We start from the raw sequence: 26373 nt of genomic DNA, 5'->3' as shown, positions 1-26373 counted from the left end.
TTGTTCCATTCCCAGGAGGGCTCTTCTTAACTTTCTTTCCCTGGGTCTCTTTGGTGAACTAGCTGGCCTATGATTCACCTTGTTGTTTTCGATATAGTTTTCCAATCAAGCAAACCTACAAGATACCCGTTCCATTTTATTCCTGGAGACCTCCCTCCTCAGAATTTCTGACTTCCTGCTCCAATCTGAACTGGTTGTTTTCTAGGCCTGATGTACAGCTGTCACCTTGGGGTATCCTTTGCCATTTCCCTGGGAATTCCCTTTGTTTCAGGGGTCCCAGAAATTCCGCTTCTATGTATATAACCCAGTTAGGGGACCACACCACCACCCATCTGTTGGTTGTCACACTGTGGCAGCTGCCTGTTGCTGGGACGCTGAAAGCTCTGCCACCATATTTCAAATACCAGCAGGGTCACCCATGGTGGATGGTTTCAGTGGAGCTTCCAGAATAAGACAGACTAGGAAGAAGGACCTGGCCACCCACTTCCAAAAAATTAGCCATGAAAACTCTCTGAATAGCAGCGGAGCATTGTCTGATACAGGGCCCGAAGATAAGAGGATGGCACAAAAAGACCAGGCAGGGTTCTGCTCTACTATCCACAAGGTCACACAGAGTCAGAATCTACTGGCACTAACAACAAAGCTATTTTAAAAATTCAAGCCATTAAGATACTTATTGGCAACCTAAAGTTGTCACTGAATCTTGCTACTCTGCTAACATATGACAGGAACTAACAGAACCTCTTGAGAAACTTCCCCTCACATCTCATTGACCAGGATTGGGTCTCCTTCCCCTTTCTAAACCAATCACTGGCATGGAAGTGGGATCACCAGATTAGATGAGATCATGATTTACCCCATGGGAGATGGGTGAATACCTAAATAAAATTAAGGTTCTGCCAACAAGAGTGAAGAAGGGAATGGCTGTTTCAGAGGCTATCAATAATGTTTGCCACACTTACTTAGCATTTTCAGGTTTCACTCCCTTTCCACTATCCTAATTTTTCCTAGTAACCACCCTATGAGGTTGGCAGGAGAAATAGCTACATTTTACAGATAATGAAACTGAGTCTCAAAGATGTGAAGTAACTTAATCATGGTTACACTGCCTGTTAAGTGATGGAGCTGGGACTCAAACCCAGGTTTTTCTTTTTTTTTTTTTTTTTTAAAGATTTTATTTATTCAGTTTTTTCCCCCCAAAGCCCCAGTAGATAGTTGTACGTCATAGGTTCACATCCTTCTAGTTGCTGTACGTGGGACTCGGCCTCGCGTTGGACGGAGAAGTGGTGCCTCGCGGCGCTCCCGGGATCCGAACCCGGGCCGCCAGCATCAGAGCGCGCGCACTTAACCGCTAAGCCACGGGGCCGGCCTAACCCAGGTTTTTCTGACTCAATATTTTAAATTAGAATTTTAAAAACCATACCCCTAACTAATGAGGATTTGTACTAAACAAAGTGTTACTTATAATTTTGAGAACTTCCCACTGAAAGATCTTCTGGATCACACTTCTTGCTTACAGCTCTCTCTTACTTTCCCCTCTAACCAACACAACCAGTTCATTCTCTCCCCTGACCTCTTCTCAGCACCCTCCATTGCACCAATATTTCCTGTGCTCCTTTCCAAGCAAGGATTGTCCTACTGAAAAGTTTGTGGTTATACTTCATGGAATTAAGCAGAATGCAGGAGAATTTTAAATTGAGTTCTCTGTCTCTATCTCTAAAGGCTTTTCATTCATAATTATAGTATTCGTAATGAGTGCATTGGTGATGACAGAAATCCACCATAACATATTCCATTGTCTGAATTAGTTTCAGACTGTTATTTAATGACTTATTAATCAACCACAGTCAGTCAATAGTGTATCACAGTAAATCTCTGAACAGTACAAGCAAAGAATTTTTATTTTCTCTCCAGGTAACCCGTGGAGCAATCTTGAACAATATGAATCTGTTCAAACATCCATCCACAGTTCTATTACATCTGCAGTTCTATTAGCAAAGGTCAGCCTAGGTTAGTTCACTGTCAGCAGCTAGAAAGTTGCAAGAATAGATGAGCTTAATTGCTTTATTGTTACTATCACTGTGCCTGTTTAGAATTCTGGTACATAAACCTTCCGAGATATTAAATCTCCATTTAGGTTACCAAGAAGCATCACTTAAGTTTGGATTCTTACCCAGAAGCCACCCTATTTATTAATACTACAGATGAGCACATTTAAGACACTTCATAAATCAGTAACAGGTAATGTATATTATAATGACTTTACTACCTGTGCCACTGCTACCATCCTTAGGGGTTTAAGCAGTTAATCAATCAATGAGTACAATATTCCATTGGGCACACATAGCCAGTAGCTGTCAATGCAGAATAGTGTTATGCCTTTAGCTAGATTAAATGGGGAAAACCTAAAATGAATTTTAAACTTTGCTAGTTTACTTGTTTATCTAGAACAGTGATTCTCAACTTTGCTGCAAACTAGAATCATTATTTAATTTATTAAAATTAATATTTTAAAAATATTAATGCTTGGATTCCACCCAGAATCTGATGTAATTGGTGTAGGGAGCAGCCTGAGCATCAGATTTTTAAAAATTCCCCAGATGACTGTAATATGCACCCAAAGTTAGGAAAAGCCATAATGTGTAATTGTGTGTGTGTCTTTGTGTGTGTGTGTGTGAGTATGCATGTTGGAGCAGTTACAAAGAGACAGAGAACAATCAGAAGTCTTTGGGACATAAAATTGGGCTGGAGACTTTAAATTTCCTAGCAGTAGAATGATTTTAAAAATTCTGAAAATGGAAGTTAGTAATTAATATATAAATGCATTATCATGTTGAATACTCACGTATAATGTTCTCACTATACGCCAAGCCCTATTTCAAGCACTCAGGGAATCTTAAGTAGCCGTGGAAAATTTCTGATTAAGACAGAATAAAAAGGCTTATCATTTTGCCTACTTGAAGGCTGAATTTAAATAATTATGATTTTATTCCATAGATGCTGGCTACAACACACTTAAGTAATTGGCATATTTTGAGCATATCTGGATTTGTTCCACCTCTATATTCTTGGGGTGAGAAACTACATGTGAACTACATGGCATGTGTACTGTTCTTCATAGTTTCTTCTGTTAACCTCTGTTCAACGAAGTTTTATAAAGACTCCTGAGTCTAGTTCATAGATCCTGGTGTCTTATTACTGCTCTGCACTCTGCAGATCTGTGCCCCTGCCAGTGATGACCTGAATTCTTCAGTGGCATTGCTTTTCTCATGTTGATAGTGGTCAGTGTTCACCATATAAGTAAATTAGCTTTTAAACTTAAAATCTGTAATGCAACTTCTTCCTTCTTTCGAGATTAGAAAATAACAGCAGAAAAATTCACAGCTGTCTAGATACATTGCCATAGCCACAGATCCTCAAACTCTTTTTTTCCAATTAGCAAAGGGTTTCCTTGGGAACTAAATTACTCTTCCTCATTCATCCATCTGCCTCCTTCCTCCTTGCATTCCGTAAAGATATAAAAGTTATTTTGCACACGATACTAGAGACAACACAAAGAAGTTGCCCAGTTTTTTCTAAACCAGCCCTTTAAAAGGGCTACTTATGGCTTTTTTAATTCATAAAAATTTTTTATTCATAAAAATTTAACAGAACAATTTCCAAAAACTGTTCATCATTTCTACATAGTATTTGCCAGATTTCAAATACGCTTTTTAAATGTTCATGAGCCCAATTGATTTTTCTAGCTCCTTTGATTACAAAAGACCCTCCAAATAGCAGAAAATCTTCCTCTCTCCACTCTTAAATTGAGAGTAGCCAAATTTTTACACCCTCTGCACATGCCCACAGAAGGCTTTTCTTTATCAATGACTGCTTAATCAAACATTTGTTTTCCTTTACAAAACTTTAATTTTTTTTTCTTTCTTGTACTGTAAGAGTCAAAGCTTCCCTTATATGTTAATATAAGGGGGAAATAGCATTTCTTTAAAAAACTTTTCATAAAAGTAATTACAGAACATTGGGAAAATATATGAGGGGAAAAATCACCTATACTCCCACCATCGTTCAAATCATTCTTAACACTGTGATGTATTCCTTCCAGTCTTTTTCTGCACATCTATTTCTGCAAATCATCATATTATAGATGCATTTTTGTACCCTATGTTTTCCAGTTACTACTACCTGTTTTCTGTGTCATTACATGATGTTTTTATCCATTCTCCCAGTTAACTTCTTTCCATTCTTCAGATCTCAATACAAAGGTCACATTTTCAATGAATGATGCTTATCTTAACATCTCAGTCTACATCAGTTCACTCTGTCATTTGCTTTCATAGAACCATGTTTCTTTCCTATACAGCACTAACCATGAATGTAATTACTTAATCATCTGTCTTCCCCACAGGATTATAAGCTCCATGAGCACCAAGACCATGTCTTCTACTTTTGCTCATCATTATATAACCTGAACAAACCCTGCAACATAGTAGACACTCATATTCAACAAATATTTATTAACATGCCACTGTGTGCCAACAAATACAAATTTGTTGAGTAAGTAATCCTCATTTTCAATGGTCACTTGGCAATCTGTCTGACATATATTATCATACTTTATTTAACCAATACCTATTGTTGGATATTTAGATTGTTTCCAATTTATCACCATTATTAATAATGCCTCAATGAGTATCATTGTGTGCGTAACATTTTCAGTGTACATAATTATTTCCTTAGAACTATTTCCCAGAAACAGTATTGCTAGATCAAAAGGAAATATATTCTTATGGCTCTTAATACATATTTCCAAATTGGTTTCCAGTTTATGTTGCCACAAGCAATAACGTGGTATGCCCATTTCCTTTTTAAAATGTTTTGTTAAGTTACTAATAGATAAAGGATAGTTTATTGTTTTAATTTGCATTTTTAGTTTTAGGTTGAATATTTTTCTTATGTTTATTATTTGCATTTCTTTTTAATCAACCGTGTATAACAACAGTACCCTTTCTAATACTATCACAATGCTTCTAAGCTGAGAGGATGGACAAAATTAATGCAGTAGATAAACACATGGATATATTATATAAAAATTAATTTGAAAACATGAATACATTTTTAGTTACTGTAATCAACCAATGAGTCTGCATTTTCCATGACAATTATATTACTTGATATTGGATTCAGCTGCAGGTTGTAGAAAACTCAAAATAAGTATACCATAATAGAAGTTGATTTCTCTCCCAGGTAAGTGATCCAGGGCTGTTCTAGCACTCCAAGGACCCTGGGTCCTTCCATAAAGCTTTACTCTGTGTGGCTTCTACATTAGGGCCCAAGATAGCGCATCTTTGTTCCAGGCAGCAGGACAGATGAAGGAATGAAGAAGAGGCAAATGGCATGTGCCACCTGTCTCTTCAGAATGTTTTCCAGACTTGCCACAAGATATTTCCATTTACAATCCATTGACTAGAACTGAGTCATATGGACACAAGCAGCTGCAAGGGAAGCTACGGAATGTAGCTTCTATTTTGGGCAATCAAATAACCAGAAAAAAATTCTATTGCTGACGACAAAGATGGATATTTAAGGAACCACTGCTAGCCTCTGCCACAGCAATGTAATATAGTTCAAATAATCTACAAATAATTTACAGATGTTCCTTTTAAATATTCAAATCTCATCAACTCTAACCAGAGCTTTTAGCAGATGTAATAGTGACCAGTTGACTAAAAAACAGATCAGATTTCATTGTAAATTTATTCTGCTTGTTTTAAGTGCCCCTGCAACAGCTAGACCTTTCTGAGTCCTCTGAACGTGTGCCTAAGATAGCCATAGAGTCAGGCAGCAATCAATGGACCAAATCCTTCATCCCACCTATCTAGCCACTGTCTATTTCAACTTTTTTATCTCTTCCTTTATGATATATATTTTCTAGTTGGGACAACTAGAAAACTCCAAAATATTGACTTATTTATTCACATTTATTGAACACCTACTATATATATAATATCAGGCTTCTAGGTAATTAACAGAAATAAAAAAGATGTGAATAAATTAACAAATAGAGCAATGATCTTCTAAATAGATATTACATTGCTTACAGCAACAGGGATTTGAAAATTACCCAAATGGAAAGGTATTGTTAAAGAAACGGTTAAAGCATCAGACAATCAAAATCATTGTCAGAATTGTAAAAAAATAAACATTTTGTTGTGAAACAAAACAAACAAAAATACTATAAAAAAAGGACATTCGAAGCTTTTATATGTCTTTATCTCATGTGTGCTTTATATACTACCTCCTGATAGCACAGAGGATCTTTCTTCTTTCTTAACAATACCCAGCAACTGAACAGGCGTTCAGTTAAGACTACTAATTGATAGATGCAGATGAACTCCCTCAAAAATGGGGGTTGCACTGTAACCACTTCTCAGATCAACCTCCCTCCTGGTGTGACTAACTCTTCTATGGGTTTTTAAGGCTAGCCAAAGAAAAGGACATATTTTCACCGCTGTGGATGCATATTAGTATATGCCTTTTTGTTAAGCTTTTCTTATTTGGTTTCACTCTGTAATCCTACTGCATCTCATAATGTAATGTAAAATTTTAGACACTTTATGTTGTACATATCCTGCCTCTTGAGAGAGAAAAAAACATGGCCTGACTACAGGAAAGAAACATCTTGGTAACGTAGATTGTAGAAGATAGGATATTTTGAGCCATTACTCCTTCTGTGTAATTACTATAAAAATCAGTGGAAAAGGAAAAATAAATGGTAATTATTGTTCTGAAGGGCAAATGGAGGTAACTGTAAATTACTCTATAGAATTCTTAGTTCTAGTGAACTGTGATGTCCCTAAGAGCCCCCAGATGGCATTATAGCCTGGTTTTTCCTAAGTCATTTGTTTTCATATGGCACAGATCAGAAACTATTTTCATAATTTGTATGCTTCTTCATTTTGAGTAAGTTCTCTTAATTCTGAAGTAGGTATGAATTTGAAATGTGTTTTGATTAAAATAAGAGAAAGCATTTTCCAAATAAAATAGATCATAAACCAAAATTTCTACAAAGAACAAAATGTGAATTTTTTTTCCAGGGATACTACTTTAAGAATCCAATAATCTATGTTTAAATAAATATATATGCACAGTATAAATTTAATCCCAGTAAATCGCAGGGAGAAGGAGAGGTTTATTTGCAACTGTCACTAATTCTCTTTGTGACCTCTGAAAAATTGTTAATTTTCTTAGACTCAATTTCTCTGAATTCAAAGCAAGAACACTTAAACTGGAAAACACTTTTGAGATCTTTAGCTAAATGCTCGGAGTAGGTATGAACAGCGTGCTCTTCAGCTAATATTAAATAATGAAATTTATATATTCAATAAATATAATTTCAGGCATATGACCAATAGAATTCAATAGTAAATTACTGTAATGAAAATAATTTTTATTACAATGTGCTGCCTGGTTATTTATATTCAGCAAAATAAAACTGTTTAAATTACTGCTCTATGTACTTGCACATATACATTTTTTACACTTCAACCTTCTATAAATTATTTTGAAAATATATAATACCAAACTTATCAAACTGTACTTCAGTAGACACCATAATCAATTCTACTGAATGACTTTCTAAGGACATTAATTTTTTATTCACTTTATTTACTAAATAATCAACATGATAATTAAATTGAAGATTCAGATTGCAATTTAACTCAAGGAACCTAGTCTTTGTTCTTTCCAAATTTAATCTACCCACTGCTGTATCAAATTATCTCTAACTTAATTTACTAAAAGATTCAAGAAAATTATATTTATAGAGAAGTAATTATTTAAGATTCAACTTGAAAATAGCTTCTTGTGAAGACATACCAGATTTTAAAATTTTTTTCTAAAACAATATTGATAGAAACAGACTGGTTTGCATCTAGATTAGGTAATTAGAAGATTTTTAAAATCTTTTATTTTTCATCTTTATTAAATGAGTTTGTATTTTTATGTTAAATGTGAAGTCTATGCCAAAACTGTTTCAATTCTAGGCATGCAATTAAATTTTTTCATGAGTTTTTACTTGTAACTTTCATGGTAACAAAAGTATGAAATCTTTTCTGCTATCACACACAGAACACACACAAGTAAGCTATTCAAAATTCCAGGTGATTGATTAATCTAAGACCCTGGATCACTAACTGAAAATATTAAAGGACATTATTCTTTCAAAATAATATATTATTTCAATATGCTTTTCCAGTACATTATAATTTTGTATTTTCTAGTAAGGTAAAGAAAAACAACTTTAAAATTTTAAGCCTCTAAATTACTTTTCTTTAAGTCACTTAGAGTGTTGTTTTCAGAGGGCCCATGCATAGCCTCCCTGGGAAAAACTGCATAATTAGAGAAGTAACAGTCAGATGAGGAAGCCAGCATACTTACCTTGCCCTTTTAGTATAAGATCACTCTCTGACTGGGTTCCAGGCCCATTTAGAATGGATTGATTAAATAAAATTAGGTTTGTTAAATTAGAAACCACAGATATAACTTGAAAAAATATCTGCACTAATAAACGTGCATTGACAATATCTTAGTAATCTCTTTAGAAGCATTATTCTAGAGTCCAAATCATTCTATGCTAGGATTGATAACAGTACTTTTGTCTAAAGATCTTTAAGCTCTTTTCCAGCATTAACCCATTAATTTTCACACTTTCTCTGTGAGGCAGTGAGATGTAAGTATGCTTAGTTTAATTTTCCACATGAGAAAACCAAATTACCAAGAAATGAATTTGCTAAAAGTCACACATGCAACGCCAACAGATAAAACAGAGCTCAAAGCCTGGAAACTCGACTGAGTACGTAGGAGGTGCTGTATACACTGGTAGATACAGAATGACTATCACTAAATTTACTAGCCTTATTCCCATAAAATTGAGCCTTTCCTCACGTTCTCCTCTCCTGCTCCTGCTCTGCCGCTGATCCACCCTGGAAATGAACTTCCTTTCATACCTCAAGTCCGTAAGGCTGCAGGTCACTTTGCTCCCTGTTGCCCGTCATTATGGAGTCTGCTGTCGCTGTTAAGAAGAGCCACCTGCAGGTAAATGGGGGCAGGTTACGCTTGGTACTGTGTAACACAGGCATACCTAACAATAGTCTTTATTTATTTAAAAAAAAAAAAAAGAACTTGGTTTGATAATGAACGGAATTTAGAGTCTGACAAACGTGGATATTAATCCAGCTCTGCCACTCACTCTGCATTTAAACCAATTACTTAACCTCTTTGAATCTCAGCTTCCTCATCTGTAATATGGAAATAATTCTATTTCTTCACAGGTTTGTTAATATAAATATATAAAGTTATCTAAAGCATGGAGATTACGTAAAGTACCTGACACGTGGCTGAAATTTAATTAAAAAGCCAGCAGTTCTCAGGAGAATTGAACAAATGGAATTATTTGGACTAAAATCCTTCTTTGGGTCATCATATCGGAATACCTTATACTGTCCCAAATAATTAGATAATTATTTAGTTTTCCACTTTATGTTCTTAATGTAGACCTTACTATATAGTCTGTATACTTATCACTGTTATTTTGTTTCTGCCCTTCTATCTATATAGGAGAAAAATAATTAGTTGTTATAACCATTCTCCACTGAGGAAAAACGCACAAATCTATACTCTCCTAGTCAGCTCAGACCCTCCTGTTTCTATATGTCATTATTTCATTGTCCCCACCTAACTAAATTCTCAGCCTGGTGCAACCAAAAGCTACCAAAATTTAGGAATTTGAGGTAAGGATTTTGATAAGGCAGATAGGCTGAGTATAAAGAAAAACTTATAAATGGAATGACAGGACATAATCACAGCATTTGAGAACTGAAAGAAACCTTGCAATAATTCACTGAATCTCCTTTTTCACAGATGAGGAAACTAAATTATGACCAAACCTAGAACCTAGAACTGAGGTTGTAATCCATTACTCATTCAGTTTTATCACTTGATGTCTTTTCTTACTTCCTCACTACAAAGGCCCATAAAAGACCTCCAATATGCAGGGCTGGCCCAGTGGCATAGGGTTAAGTAGGCGCGCTCCGCTGCGGCAGCCGGGGGTTCGGATCCCGGGTGCGCACCGACGTACCACTTGGCAAGCCATGCTGTGGTGGCGTCCCATATAAAGTGGAGGAAGATGGGCACAGATGTTAGCCCAGGGCCAGTCTTCCTCAGCAAAATGAGGAGGGTTGGCGACAGGGCTAATCTTCCTCACACAAAAAAGACCTCTAATATGCAAACAAGTGAAATAAAGGGAGGGGGAGAGAGGTGAAGAGGGGCACATTGCCTGGGCAACTCTCCATTTAAGTCCTCATAACTCTCAAAACATACGTCCTTCATCCTTGTAAATCCCCCATACTTCCAGGACATCTTACTGGCTAGAACTCATTAATACCACCTGAGTTTCTAGTCCTCAATCACTAACCTGTGGGAGTTTTATATGCCAGAGACTCTGGCTACCTCAGGAGTCTAGCCCAAACAAACTGGTATTGCCCCTAGGCTCCCCCATGTCTCCAAAGTTCCCTTTAGGGTACAAAAGACTTTGTTCCCCGTATAATTATGGGGAAACTGCCCATCTGCCCAATGAAAATATTGTATCAAAACTACAAACATTAATTCCAAGTGATTAATTTCCAAAATCCAAAAAGCTCTCAAAATTGAAAAATTTTTATAATTCATTTGGTGGCAAAACTTCACCTGACTTTACCACATTTTGTGGCAAAACCCAAACTAAATTGATGTGAGGCTTCTTATAGTCTTGATTTATCACATTCCACATGACTATCCACACATTTTACGGCAGAAATATTAATGTTTGATTATGTCTGCTGTGCTGCCCCAAATGGTATTATCTTATAAACAGCATATGTACATTACTAGCTTTATAAACTCTAAAAAATTCTAAGTTGTGAAATACATCTGGTACCAAGGATTTCAGATAAGGCGCCATGGGCCTCATAAGCAACAGGGCTTTGGTCTTCAGGTGCTAAGACTTCAGCTTGATTCTTGGCCCCACCTTCCAGCTCAGTAACTTTGGATGAGTCACTTGGTTCCTACTAAGTTTGAGATGATGACAAGAGTTATTTTTCCAGAAGAATCAATAGAACTTCAAGACCTATAGGTGACTAAAACATTAGAGGTGAAGTTAGGGGGAGAAGCAGGCCTGAAATGCATTCAGTTTCACATCTGTTTGCACTTGGAGGTAACTCCGTGAAGATGCCCTCCAGGCAGATCTATGGATAGATTGTAGTTCTGATGGATGTAGGAGCAAGAGCTACATAGAGTTGAGGAAAACAGAACTAAAAATTGGACCTTTGAGACAGCAGCTAATTCCAGAGAAAAAGTGTCCAGAAAGACAGTCCCAGAGAATGCCAGAGGGAAAGAAATCTTTAAAAGAAACAGAAAGAACAAAACACACGAACAAACAAAACAAAACAAAAACAAACTCATAGCAACAGACAACAGATTGTTGGTTACTGCGGGGGGAGGTCTAAAAGGGTAAAGGGGGTCAACTATATGGTGACAGATGGAAACTACACTTTTGGTGGTGAGCACACTATAGTATATTCAGATGTCAAATTATAATGTTGTACACTGAAAACCTATACAATGTTATAAATCAATGTTACCTCAAAAAATAAAAAGAAGAAAGAACCATCCAAGAGACAGAAGGCCAAGAAACACAGCACCACAAAAGTCAAGATAAGACAAAGTTTCCTGAAGAAGGTGACCAGAAAAAGTAAATGCTGGAAAAAGATTAGGGATAATGAGGTGTCTGAACAAAGTATAATCATTTTGACTAGAAAGAAGTCACTGGAGATTTCGAAAGTATAGTTCCAATAAAGACTACAAGGGAATGTGTGATGTGTGGGGAGGAAATGAAGGTAACAGATGCAGAGCACTCGTCTGGGAAAGAATACAAACAACTGTAGTAGTCAATTAAGAAAAGGAAAATTAGAAAAGCAAATAATGGTAAACACCTCATGCATTTGAAAAATAAAATGAAATAACATATTTTCTACTTTTTAGAATAATCTAAATAACATTACTCCCCCAACAGCATGAATTTTATATTTATCAAGTGTTTAGGAAGCATCTAATTTATTATTCTGCTTTATAACTTTTATGAGGAGAAATAACTATACTATTTTGCAGATGAAGGAGCAAAGGCACAGAGTTTAAGTACTTTGCCTGTTCATTACTATTACTATTCCTAGTTAGTAAGCCTTTATTGATTACCTGCTATATTCAGAAAGCTATCCTAGTGCCACACTTATTACAGTGCCTGGAATTATCCAGTGCTCAGTAGTTGTTTTTAACTAAGTTGAACTAGGAATATTTGATTTAGTGTCACTATAAGCAACAAGTACCAGGCTCTTTCTTAGTTCAACAGTCTTGCAAATGGCGAGAAATAGATTTGCATATACCCACACATACATCAAAAAAACTGAATAAAAAGAATAAAGATCAAATTACAGTTCAATAAGAACTCTCAACAGTGAATACTGACTGAAGTCACTATTCACATTGACTGAAGTAATGCCCACTCATTTGAAACCTAAGAAAACAAGGAAAAAAAAAAGACCTGAATGAACTAAGAATTTGAATTTGATGGAGCCAATGCTCCATCTTGGAAACAAAAAATCCCTGAGGCCTAGATTGGTAAATGAGCTGCCAAATGGGGTGGAGCTCGTTAGTGGTACAGTAGTCCCCCCTTACTCACTGTTTCGCTTTCCATGGTTTCAGTTACCTGCAGTCAATCGCACTCCGAAAACATTAAATGGAAAATTCCAAAAGTAAACAATTCATAAGTTTTAAATTGTGCCCTGAGTAGTGTGATGAAATCTCGCACGTCTAGCTCTTTCTTGCCCAGGATGTCAATCATCCCTTTGTCCAGTGTATCCACACAGTATACGCTACCTGCCCCCCAGCCACCACCCATTAGTCACTTAGTAGCTGTCTCGGTTGTCAGATGGACTGTCGCGGTACTGCAGCACAAGTAACTCTTATTTTACTTAATAATGGCCTCAAAGTGCAAGAGTAGCGATGCTGCCAAATTGGACATGCCAAAGAGAAGCTGTCAAGTGCTTCCTTTAAGTGAAAAGGTGAAAGTTCTCGACAGTAAAAAAAAAATCCTATGCTGAGGTTGCTAAGATCTACAATAACTTTTATCAGTACATTGTTATAACTATTCTATTTTATTATTAGTTATTGTTATTACTCCCTTACTGTGCCTAATTTAGAAATTAAACTTTATCAGAGGCATGTATGTATAGGAAAAGCATTGTATATGTAGGGTTCGGTACTATCCATGGTTTCAGGCATCCACCGGGGGTCTTGGAACGTATTCCCGCAGATAAGGGGGGACTACTATAGTTTGAAGCCTATAACCAAGGCAGTGTTGATTCCATTACAACAAATGCCAGGGCCATTCTTAGCATTCTCTGGTTCATTTTCTAGCCTCCAGTCATTTTTTAAATCTCTTATATAAAAATTTTATCCATCATGAAAATATTTAAATTTTGTAACATTAAGGTGATAGAGTGCTTTTGCAGGAATATATTTTTTTCTTTAAAAATGTTATTACAGTTTTCAAACATACACTAAAGTAGAGAAAATAGTATAATACACTGTCATATAACCTGTTGGTCATATTCAATAGCTTTTAACATTTTGGCACACATGCTTTATCTCTTGTTTTCTTTCTCTTCGTTACCACAAAATTCTAAAGTAAATTCCTGACATTATAGTCATCCCTTGGTATCCGTGGGAGATTGGTTCCAGGATCACTGCGGATACCAAAATCCACAGATGCTCAAGTCTCTTATATAAAATGGTGTAGTATTTGCATATAACCTATGCACATCCTCCCATATACTTTAAATCATCTCTAGACAACTTATAATACCTAATACAATGGAAATGCTATGAAAATAGGAGTTATACTATATTGTTTAGGGAATAATGAAAAGAAAGAGTGTGTACACGTTCAGGACCGGCACAATCATTGTAGGCCTTTCAATCTGCAGTTGGCTGAGGCCGAGGATGCGGAAGCTGCGGATATGGAGGGCCAACTGTCTGTCTGTCACTTCAACTCTCAATACTTCTTTGTGTATATCGGAAAAATAAAGACAATTTTTTATATCATCACAAAATGGTCACACCTGCAAGCTGAACAATGATTCCCTAATAACATCTGATATCCAATAAATAATGTCTCACAAAATGTCTTTTTCCAGTTATTCTAGTCATTTAAAGTATTTATTTGTACTTCACTACAAAACAGTATTCAACATTTGGATTTGACAATCCTATTCTTCTTGCTTTGTACAAAATCCTATTCTGAACTTGCACCCTACTTAAAAGAGTCTTAGACATACGTCATTAACTTCAGGCCCACCTCCCCAGTCCTTATCCCAGCCTCAATGTATTTGTCGCACTTCAGTGATTACTGCAGATATCCTTCCTACTTTTTCACCCCAATACACTTAAGCTATGACTCTCTCATTATTTTCTCCAGTCTATTAAAGTTACAGTGAAACTCCACGAAAAAGGCCCTTTTTATACCACAGATAAAATCACATGCCATATATATGTGTATGTGTGTATATATGTGTACATATATCATGGTGTGTGATTCATATAGCTGTACTTATAATTCAATAAGCCTAGATATTTTTTTCTCTGTCAATGCCAAAGTGAGGATTGGGTTTGTCTGTATTTGTAAACCTAACATAGCTCCTTTCTCAACCAGTGCTTCTAATAGCTATCCCTTAAGGAATTTAATTTCTTTAAGTCTCAGCTTGAAACCACATCCACTGTCACCTTCCTTTTTCACAGAGTATTTTAAAACAAATAAGGAAATTTTCTCAAGATACCTATGACACAGAAAATTTGAGCCCACAGTAAATATCTCAGAAAGACCATTCCATAAACCTTAGTTTAATAAAAGCCTAACTCGAGGTCATCCCAGCAAAGCAGAGATACCCATAATGGTGATAAATAAATATTAGTAGGCTAAATGCTGTAGTAAAAAGACAGATTGTCAGACTGGATTAAAAAAACAAAGCCTAACTCTGTGCTGTTCAAAATAGACATATGTTAAGAGGGATATAAAAGTATTAAAAGTAAAATGGAAGAAAAGCATATATCACGGAAACACCTATAAAAAAAGTTGGTGTATGGTAGTCCCCCCCTTATCTGAGGAGAATACCTTCCAAGACCTCTGGTGGGTGCCTGAAACCACAGATAGTACCCAACGTGATAATATACTATGTTTTTCCTGTACACACATACCTCTGATAAAGTTTAATTTATAAATTAGGTACAGTAAGAGAGTAACAACTATAACTTCTCTTTGGCATGTCCAAATTGCCAGCATCACTACTCTTGCACTTTGGGGCCATTGTAAGTAAAATAAAGGTGACTTGAACACAAGCATGGCCATACTGTGACAGCTGATTTGATAACCCAGACGGCTAGTAAGTGACTGACGGGTGGGTAGCATATACAGCATGGATACACTGGACAAAGGGATGATTCATGTCTTGGGCAGGACAGAGCTGGACAGCACAAGATCTTGTCATGGTACTCAGAACAGTGCACAATTTAAAAACCTATGAATTGCTTATTTCTGGAATTTTCCATTTAATATTTTCAGACCACAGTTGACTGTGGGTAACTGAAACCACGGAAAGCAAAACTGCGGATAAGGGGGATTACTGTATTTGTAGTAACATCAGGCAAAGTAGCATTTAAGGCAAAAAAAAGCAATATTAGAGATAAGAGAGGATAATTTATAAGAATAAAGAGCTCAATTCGTATAGAAGATATAACAATTCTAAATTTGTAAGCACCTAATAATGTGGCCTCAAATAGATAAAGCAAAAGTTATAAAACTAAAAGTAGAAATACACAATAATGATAGAAATTAATAGAACACACAGACTATATATATACAATTTAAACAAAAAAGAATATGCTTGGCCTGTTTGATATAATCAATCAGATTATAACAACTCAAATGCATTTTCAAATGTATATAGAACATTTTCAAAAATTGAGAATGTGCTGCAAAGCAAGTCTGAACAAATTTCAAAGAATCAAAATCATACAGAGTATGATTGAAATTATACAGAGATGATCTCTGAGCATAATGCAACTAAGCTAAATATCAATATAAAAAAATAACTTGAAAATTCCCAAATATTTGGAAAACAAGAATTCTGCCTCTGGAAACAGAGGCAAGGGCGAGCCAGAATCAGGGACCTAGAGTGAACTGATCAGAATGTCCCACTGCTCACCACCTCATGTCTGAAAACAGCTCCAACAACTTTGGACCTGAGTAAGCCCCCAGGAATATTAGACAACTGACCCAGTGGTGTCCTAAGAAGGAGATTCCAGACTTCTGCCTTATATGGCTAATGGATATAAAGATGGGGACGAGTAATTAACTAAAGAAATAGAAAAGATATCATATTTGTAGTTCGGGTTGAAGAAGTGGGTCTTTTTGGTTACATCGAATTCATTAAGCAATCAAAGATTTATGAATACATTGTTCAGGCAGAGGATTCAAATTCAAATTCTTATTTGGAGCTTATAGTAATCTGGTTCCCTTTTTCAATAAAATTTTTAAAAAACTCATAGTCAAAAAAGTATAGACATTTATCTTTAGAATATTTTAGTTATATTTAATAAGTAAAATCTAGTAATGAAGATATGATTTTACAATTACATCACACTTATTTTACCTAAGCTACTTCATTTCAGCATCACTGCACCCCTGTAAATTAGGCCAGCTTACAGTTTTAAAGATTTTATTTATTTTTATTTTTTCCCCCCAAAGCCCCAGTAGATAGTTGTATGTCATAGCTGCACATCCTTCTAGTTGCTGTATGTGGGACTCGGCCTCAGGATGGACGGAGAAGTGGTGCCTCGATGCACACCCGGGATCCGAACCCGGGCCACCAGCATTGCAGCGCGCGCACTTAACCACCAAGCCACAGGGCCAGCCCATTACAGTTTTAGTATTCAAGATTCAGAGGATAGATAATGTCTGAAAAGTTAAACCAAGCACCCAGAGCTTTTGGATCAAGTCACTGCATAAAATAACAGAGAACCTCAAATAAAGAGCCAAATACATCTTAAAGGACCTCAGGATTAAGAGTATATATGGAGTTGATATTTCTCTCCATATTCACCCAATGGCCAATGTCCATTTCAACTACCTACCTCTTTCAATTTTTGGAGCAGAAAACGAGAAAGAGGAACCAGAAAGGAGATTTCCCCTGATTCTCCTTCCCCACCTTTCCCAAAATTTGGTGAAAGCTCCCTTGCATAAGAGTCACATGGGCGCTTGTTACCAATGAAGAGCCCTAGGCTTGCCTCCACAACCTGTGCCTGGGATCTCTCAGGTGACAAATGGGGACATTCATTTTTAACAGCCTTCTTAAGTGGTTAGTCTGCACACTAGTGCATAAGGACCACTGCCTACTCCCTGGAAGGACTGCCTTACGTATTAGTTTAAGGTCCCAGTGTTAAAGTTATTTGATTAACAGCACTTTCAATACCACATAATTTGTTTATAAAGCCCTAATACATTGGTCTGTGTTTAAATCATTATGACTCACAGAAAATCACTCTTTGCATTTTTCCATCTCCTATAGTTAATTTACCAGAAATAGATCTGCTTATGACTTGGCTTTTGAAATAAATACCATGTTATTTTTAAATATTTCCCTTCTGTTTTCAACTATTAAAATATGTTATGGCCTGAGGAAAATATATAAAACATCAAAAGAGAGGTCAACATTGAAATCTGAATTTGTAATAAAATAATATGGAAAATTTGAATATGGTTGGTTTGGTCTAATTCTGCCAGAACTTCAGTTACTCCCTTTCATTAAGGCAGTTACCACAGTAGCATGTAGCTCTTCCTCAATTCTGATAAAAAGCACTTCGGTTAAACAAGATTTGAGTGTAGGTAAATTTCTGCTTTAGACAAGACAATGCTTAGGGGGAAAATACTTTAGAAGCTATCTATGAAACATTACTAAATATAAATGAAAACTGATTAATGAATTCATATAAAAGTCAATATTTTTTCTATGTAAAAGACCAGTTTTCGTAATATCATTTATTTACTAATACCTTTTTCCAACTGAATTCTAATGATTCCTCTGTCATGTCCTAAGTTCTCATAGATGCTTGGCATTAGGTCTATACCATATTGTTTCAATTATTAGAGCTTTATATTGTCTTAAGATATGCTAGGAGCCCCTCTCTTTGTTCTACTTTTATAGAATTGTTTTGGACCATGATTCCCTCATATAGATTTCAGATTCAGTTTGTCTGATTTCATGTAAAATGCTATTAAGAATTTTATTTGAATTACATTATATTTAAGAATAAATGAGAAATTTGACATAAAAAAGAAATCTACCTCTAAATGATGCAAGGACCAAAGAAGAAGTTATAGAAAATATTTTGAACTGAAAATATGCAATATCGAAACTTGTGAAATGCAATTTAAAGAAGTGCTTCAAGAGAAATTTATAGCATTAAATGCATGCTAGAAAAGAAGTAAGGCTGAGAATTAAGGAAGTCAAGCATTATTCACAAGAAGTTAGGGAAAGAATAGCAAATTAAAATCAAAAGAAGGAGGAAATAGGGGCTGACCGGGTGCCCTAGGGTTAAGTTCGTGCTCCGCTTCCGTGGCCCAGGGTTCACGGGTTTGGATCCCCGGTGTGGACCTACACGTCATTCATCAAGCCATGTTGTGGCAGCACCCCATATACAAAATAGAGGAAGATTGGCATGGATGTTAGCTCAGGGACAATCTTCCTCAAGCAAAAAGAGGAAGTTTGGCAATAGATGTTAGCTTGGGGCCAATCTTCCACAGCAAACAAAAAGATGGAAATATTAAAGATTATATCAAAATTAACAAAACAGTAAAGATTTCACAACAGAGGTTCAACAAAGCAAAAACTGATTCATTGAAGACACTATTAAAATTGATAATCCTCTGGCAAGATTGATCAATGCAGAGAGAGGGAGAGACAGGGAGAGAGAGGGGGAGAAGGCATAGATTTCAACATAGGAGTGGAAAAGAAGAAATAACTACAGGTACCCACCATTAAAAAGATATTAAGAGGCTATTATGAACAAGTCATGACAATAAATTTGAAATTTTAGATAAAATGGACAACTTTTTGGAAAATACAATTTACCAAAATGACGCAAGAAGTAGAAAATCTAAATAGCTCATTAATTAAAAGGAAATTTAATCCACAAAGGAAGCTTCAGACCCAGATGGCTTCACAGGCCAATTCCAGCAAACAGTTAAGGAAGAAATAATGCCGAGCTTACATAATCCTTCCAGAAAATAGAAAAACAGGGACATTTCCCAACTTTTTTTTTGAGACTAAAATAATTTAGTAAAGCCTAACAATGACATTTTGAGAAAGGAAAATTACCAGCCAATCTCACTGATGAAAATGATTCAGAAATCCAAAACAAAAAACATTAGCAAACAAAATGCAACTATGTAGAGAAAGGATAATACATCATGACCAAGACATGTTTGTTATGGAAATGCAAGGTTGGACTAACATTCTGAAACCAATCAGTAAAATTCAGAATATTTAGAGAATAAAAGAAAAATCACATGATAATCTCAATAAATACGGAAAAATTACTTGATAAAATTTGATGCCCCATCGTTATTTTTTTAAAAAAGAACTTTCAGCAAATTAGGAATAGAAGTGAATTTCCTTAATCTGATAAGGATTATGCATAAAAAACCAAAAGCAACATCTTAATGAAATATTAATAGTTTTCCCTTGAAACATAGAATGAGATAAGAATGCTCATTGTCATTACTCCTATGTATTCAATTTTGTACTGGACAGCATACCAGGACAATAAGATAAGAAAAAAACTTAAAGGTATAAGGATTGGAAGGAAAAAAATAGAACTGTCATATTCACAGCTGGTATATATATTTGTATACATAAAAATTTTTTTAAAAAACTACAGATAAACTCTTAGAAACAATAAACAATTTTAGTAAAGTTGCTGAGTATAAAGTCAATAAACTAAAATTAATTTATTTCTATATACCGACAACAAATAGACAGACATTTTTAATGCCATTTATAAAGAGCACCACACAAAAAAAATCAAATAGGAATTTCTAACAAAAGATTTGCAAAACTTCTAGACATAAAAATTATAAAGAAAAGAAAATTTAAAATTATAAGGAAAAGAAAATTTAAAGATCTAAATAAATAGAGAGATATCCCATGTTCATGGATTAAAAGACTCAATATTATAAAGCTATCAATTCTCCCCCAGATTGATTTAGAGATGCATTAAATCACAATCAAAACCCAAAATTTTCTTAGAACTTCACAGGTCGATTCTAAAATTTTTATGAAAATGCAAAGAGCCAATATTAACCAAAATAATCTTGGAAAAGAAAAATAAAGTAAGAAGACTTGTTTTATCAGATATCAAGATTTATTATAAAGCTACATGAAGTAAGACAATATGGTATTGGTATGAAGATAAACCAACAGACCAATGAGAGATAATAGAGAGCAAAGAAACAAATCTATGCATAAATGGATACTTGGTTTATGACAAAAGTGGCATACAGAATGGTGGGAAAGGGGTAGTCTTTTTAATAAATGGTGCTGGGACAACTGGATATCCACATGGAAAAAGGAATCTTTGCTGCTTCCTCATACCATGTACCAAAATCAGCTTCAAGTAGGTTGTAGATCTAAGTGTAAAAAGCAAAACAAATCTTTTAGATGACAACATGGGATAAGTATTACATGACTTTGGAAAGAACTAACCATAAAAGATTGATACATCTGATATATGTATCATAAGGGCTCATACAAAAATATAGAAAGAAATAAATCAATAAGAAAAAGACAAAGAGCCACATATAAAATGAGAAAGAGATATATGAAAAGGTGCTCGACATCATTAGTCATCAATGCAAAATTAAAACCACAATGAGAAACCACTACACATCCACCAGAATGATGTTAAAAAGACAGCCAACATCAAAATTGGCAATTACGTGGAGCAATCAAAGCACTTATTCATTGTTGGTGGGAAAGAAAAATAGTAAAACTATGCTACCACCCAGCAATTCTTCTACTAGGTGTTCACCTAAAAGAAATGAAAACATACGTCCACAAAAAGACTTGGACAACAATATTGATTGCAGCTTTATTCATACAAGCCCCAAACTGAAAAGAACCCAGGCTCCTATCAATCTAAGAATACTGTCATACGTCGCTTAACAGGAATATGTTCTGAGAAACTCACTGTTACATGATTTTGTCGTTGTGCGAACATCACAGAGTGCACTTACACAAACCTAGATGGTATTGCCTACTACACACCTAGGCTATATGGTACTAATCTTATGGGACCACTGTTGAATATGTGTTGTCTATGACTGTATATAAACAAACATATACACAAAATGAAATAACAATCACCACTAAGAAAAATCAAATTACTGATACAATCAACAAGATGGACAATCTCAAAAGCATGCTGAGTAAAAGAAGCCTTGTACAAAAAGGAATATACTGAACAATTTTATTTGTATGAAGTTCTAGAACAGGCAAAACCAATGAATAGTGGGAAAAAATCCCTCTGCTTTTGGGAGTTTGAGGGTGAGGATTGACTGGCAAAAGGCACCCAACTTCTTTGGGTGAGATAATGGTCTATATCTTTGTAGGAGTTTGGGACACATGGTTGTAATCAGCTGTCAAAACCTAGAAAATATATAATTAAGATTTGTGCATTTCACTGTATATAAATTTTACATCAAAAGAACAAACTGTACACAAATATTGAAAGAATTCAATGATAGGTATTGAATATGTATATGATTGAAAGAGTTAATGATGTGTATACTGAAGTATTTAGAGGAAAGTGACTGATGCCTGAAGTCTATTTTTTAATGCATCAAAAAAGTAAGATGGATTGATGGATGGATGGAAATGTGATCAAATAAATACAGTCAAATGTTAATGATACAAATGGTGCTGAGACAACTGGATATTCACATGCAAAAAAATGAAGTTGGACCCCCTACCTTACACCTTATGCAAAAATTAACTCAAAATGTATCAGTGACCTAAATATAAGAGCTAAAAATATGAAACTCTTAGAAGAAAACAGGAACTCCTGTGCACTGTTGATGGGAATGTAAATTGGTGCAGCCACTATGGAAAAGGGTATGGAGATTCCTTAAAAAGTTAAAAACAGAATTACCATAATTCAGCAACTCCATTTCTGGGTATATTTCTGAAGGAAATGAAATCACTATCTCAAAGAGATATCTGCAGTATTGTTTACAATAGCCAAGACGTGGAAACCTAAGTGTTCATGACCTTAGATTAGGCAATGGATTCTTAGATACACCACAGATTGCAAATTAAATATCTGATAAGGGTATAATATCTAGAATATATAAAGAATTCTCACAACTCAACAAACAGTCCAATTTAGAAATGGGAAAGGACTTGAATAAATATTTCTCCAAATAAGGTATATAAATGGCCAATAAGCACATGAAAAGATATTCAACATCATTAGTCATTAGGGAAATGTAAATCAAAACCAGAATGAGATGTTATTTTACACTCACTATAATGCCTAGAATCAAGAAAGATGGACAATAACAAGTGTTGGTGAGAATGTGGAGAAACAGGAACCCTTGTACATTGCTGGTGAGAATGAAAAATGGCTCAGCTGCTGTGAAAACAGTTTGGTGGTTCCTTAAAAAGTTGAACATAGAATTACCATAAGTCCCAGCAACGGCACTCCTTGGTATATACCCAAAAGAATTGGAGACAGGTACTCATACAAACACTGGTACAGAAATGTTCATAGCAGCATTATTCACAAGAGTCAAAATGTGGAAACAACTCAAATGCCTATCAACAGATGAATGGATAAACAAATTGTGGTATACATATACAAAGGAATATTGTTCACTCACAAAAATGAATCAAGTACTGATACATGCTATAATGTGGATGAATCTCGAAAACATTATGCTAAGTGAAAGAAGTCAGACACAGAAGGTCATGTACTGTATGCTTCCATTCTCATGAACTATCCAGAATAGGTCAATCCATAGAAACATAACGCAGATTGGTAGTTGCCAGGGGGTGGGGAGAGGGAGGTACAGGATTAAGGGAGAGAAGGCTTAGAAGGTTCTGAATGCTAAAAGAAAAAGAAAAAGAAAGAAAAGAAAAGATTAACAGGAGAATTAGGTGAACAAACAGGTGTTCACTGAAAATTCTTTCAAATTTGCTGTATGTTTTAAATTTTTCATAATAAAAGATCAGAAGGAAAGAACAGACTAACAATACCAAGTATAACGCAACAGGAACTGTTGAAACAAGAGGAACTCTCAAATGCTGCTGATGGAAATGTAAATCAACACGACCACTTTGGAAAATTGTTAGGCATTTTGAAGTTGAATATACTGATATCTTACGTTTCAGCAATTTTCCTCATAGGTATCTATCCAACAGAAATCAGTACACATGAGCACCAAGAGTCAGTCACATATAAGAGGGTCCATAACAGCTTTATTTATAATATGCAAAAAATTTTGGAAACCCAAATGTCCATCAGCAGTAGAATGTATAAATTGTGGTATATCATCATATAGTGGAGTATTATACAACAGTAAAAATGAATTAACTACAGCAATACACAACAACATGGCTGAATCTCCTAAACATAATATCAAGTGAAAGAAGCCAGACTCAAAAGCATACATACATAATTCAAAAACAAGCAAAACTAAATTACAGTCATGTGCCGCATAACAACGTTTCAGTCAATGATAGACCGCATATACGACGGTGGTCCCATAAGATTAGTACCATACAGCCTAGGTGTGTAGTAGGTTCGACCGTCTAGGTTTGCGTAAGTACATGCTACAATGTTCACACAATGACGAAATCACCTAGCAACGCATTTCTCAGAACTTATCCCTGTCATTACATGATGCATGACTGTATAGAGAATAAGAACGAATACTTGGGGGGCCGGCCCTGTGGCGTAGCAGTTAAGTGCGTGCGCTCCGCTGCTGGCGGCCTGGGGTTCAGATCCCGGGCACGCACAGAGGCACTGCTTGTCAAGCCATGCTGTGGCGGCATCCCATATAAAGTGGAGGAAGATAGGCACAGATGTTAGCCCAGGGCCAGTCTTCCTCAGCAAAAAGAGGAGGATTGGCATTGGCATGGATGTTAGCTCAGGGCTGATCTTCTTCACAAAAAAAAAAAAAAAAAAGAATGAATACTTGGGTGGTAAAGGTAAAAAAAAATAAAGGAAGTGATTCCATAAAAATGAGGACAGTGATGATGCTTGGGAGAAAGGAGGAGATTATGATTGGAAAGGGGCATTCAGGGGATTAGGGGATGCTAGCAATGTTCTATTTCTTTACCTGGATGTCTAAATTTTTAAGTTTTAAATTGATTAAGGTGTACACTTATGTTATGCACTTTCCTGTATGTACTACATATCCTGTATGTACTACAATTCTAAAAAGTTAAAAAAAATAAAGTGCATACATGATGGCAAGGATATCAGGAAATGGGATCCCTCATGCATTGCTGGTAAGAGTATAAACCAGTGTAATCATTCTGAAGAGCTAAGTATTGCCAATGAACTTCAGTAGGTTACTCCCTATCACCCAGCAATCTCACTTCTGGCTATCTACCCCAGAGAAATTCACTCACAGGCACAAGGTTGTTCTTTGCAACATTTTTTTGGTAGTGTGCAGCTGGAGGCAACCTAGGAGTTCAGAAGAGGAACTAGTAAGTCAAATCTGATGGATTCATATGAAGGAAAGTTAGGCAGCAGTCAGAAGCAATGAACTAAAAGGAGCACAGAGTCACTTGGATTGATTTTTTTTAAATAGTGTTGAGTGGAAAAAAAGTAACAAAATTATATCTATGCCCTTTATGTAAATGTAAAACACATATATACAACATAACTTTTTTAAAGATTCATACTTATTCAAGTACATTCATATATACCTATGTACCTACATACATACATATATCAAATACATTAAGGAAATGGGAATGGAGTGAGAGGATGGAGAGATAAAAAGGATAAAATAAAATAAGAGGAGCCTTGAATGGATGATAACGGTAGCATGCTATGAACAGAAGAATATAATTAACTCAACCCTCTATTCCTAAGGTCCAAAGAAGAAACAAGAATTGGGCAATGTATGAATATTGTTATTGTTACTAATCTACAGAACCTTCAGGTCAGTGTGGGGACCCCTTCCACGTCTTTAAATCCTACCAGATTTATTTCTTATGGTTTCCTTTGCAGTAGCTACTTCCTTATATTCTGCTTGTGCTTTCCAAAATATTAAAGAGCTGTTCTCACCAGCACCACATCTTCCTTTGCAAAACCTACAGAAGCATTTTGTGGAGCTGTTAAACTGCATCAAAGAAATAAGCTCTACAAAGATCATCCATGTGTGATTTTGAAAAGCATACTACTGTTACAGCTATTATATGAATATTAACATGCAAAATATAGTGTTACATTTCTGGAGAAAATTTCAACCATTCCAGACGAATCTAAAGATTGTATTCCCAGAATACAAATTGAAATAAAATCTTTAAAAACTCATTATCTCTTTTAAAATTAAATAATAGTATTCCTTGCTTTTTTAAAAATCATCTCATAAACTAGTAGAATATTCTTTGTGGATCAGAATCTTTAAATTTACATAGGTCTTGTATAAAAATTATGTTTAAAACATAAAATTCCAGAAACATTCTAGAACAAATTTGCATCTATACCATTATATGTAGAAAAAGGTTTTACATGGGCAAAAAAAATTGAAAACCAAAGGTAACTGAGCAGAGACTATGAAAAAGCTTTTAATAAAGCACCTACAAAATTACAATTAAAGCAAACATTTATTAAGCATTTAAGAAAGGCATAGTCTAGGAGTCAGGGATACCACCGACATGAAGTAAGGCATAGGTCCAACCCTCAGGGTCCAAAGTCTAAAAACAGTAAATGATGTGTGTTGGTGGTGATGGTGATGGTGGTGTTTTTAATATCTTTACTCCCCAGACAAAAAGGAATGTTTAACTGTGTTTATAAAATGTGCACAAATTAAGACAAAATAGTTTTGAAATTATAGTAGATGAGTTTGTGAAGCCAGTAGTTATGATTAAACTTTATCTAGCACTTTAACTGTTATGGGCAAATACCAGAGATATTCATGAATCCAGTGATTTCTGA

At 35.4% G+C, this 26373-nt stretch overlaps 1 long non-coding RNA gene across 2 annotated transcripts in view; it reads left to right on the top strand.

The window, feature by feature from the left end:
• Nucleotides 1-26373, top strand: part of LOC147917358 (uncharacterized) — a 53860-nt gene that overhangs the window by 4955 nt on the left and 22532 nt on the right. For both annotated transcript variants that reach the window (XR_015552042.1, XR_015552041.1), the window contains exon 2: nucleotides 25306-25375. This is a non-coding gene — a long non-coding RNA (uncharacterized LOC147917358). The remainder of the gene's footprint in view (nucleotides 1-25305; nucleotides 25376-26373) is intronic.

This window comes from Ceratotherium simum, chromosome 4, assembly GCF_057802395.1.
Source record: "Ceratotherium simum simum isolate JZ-2026a chromosome 4, ASM5780239v1, whole genome shotgun sequence".
Lineage (NCBI taxonomy): Eukaryota > Metazoa > Chordata > Mammalia > Perissodactyla > Rhinocerotidae > Ceratotherium > Ceratotherium simum.
The sequence above is the reverse complement of the archived record's forward strand: the minus strand, read 5'-3'. Positions and strand labels throughout refer to the sequence as shown.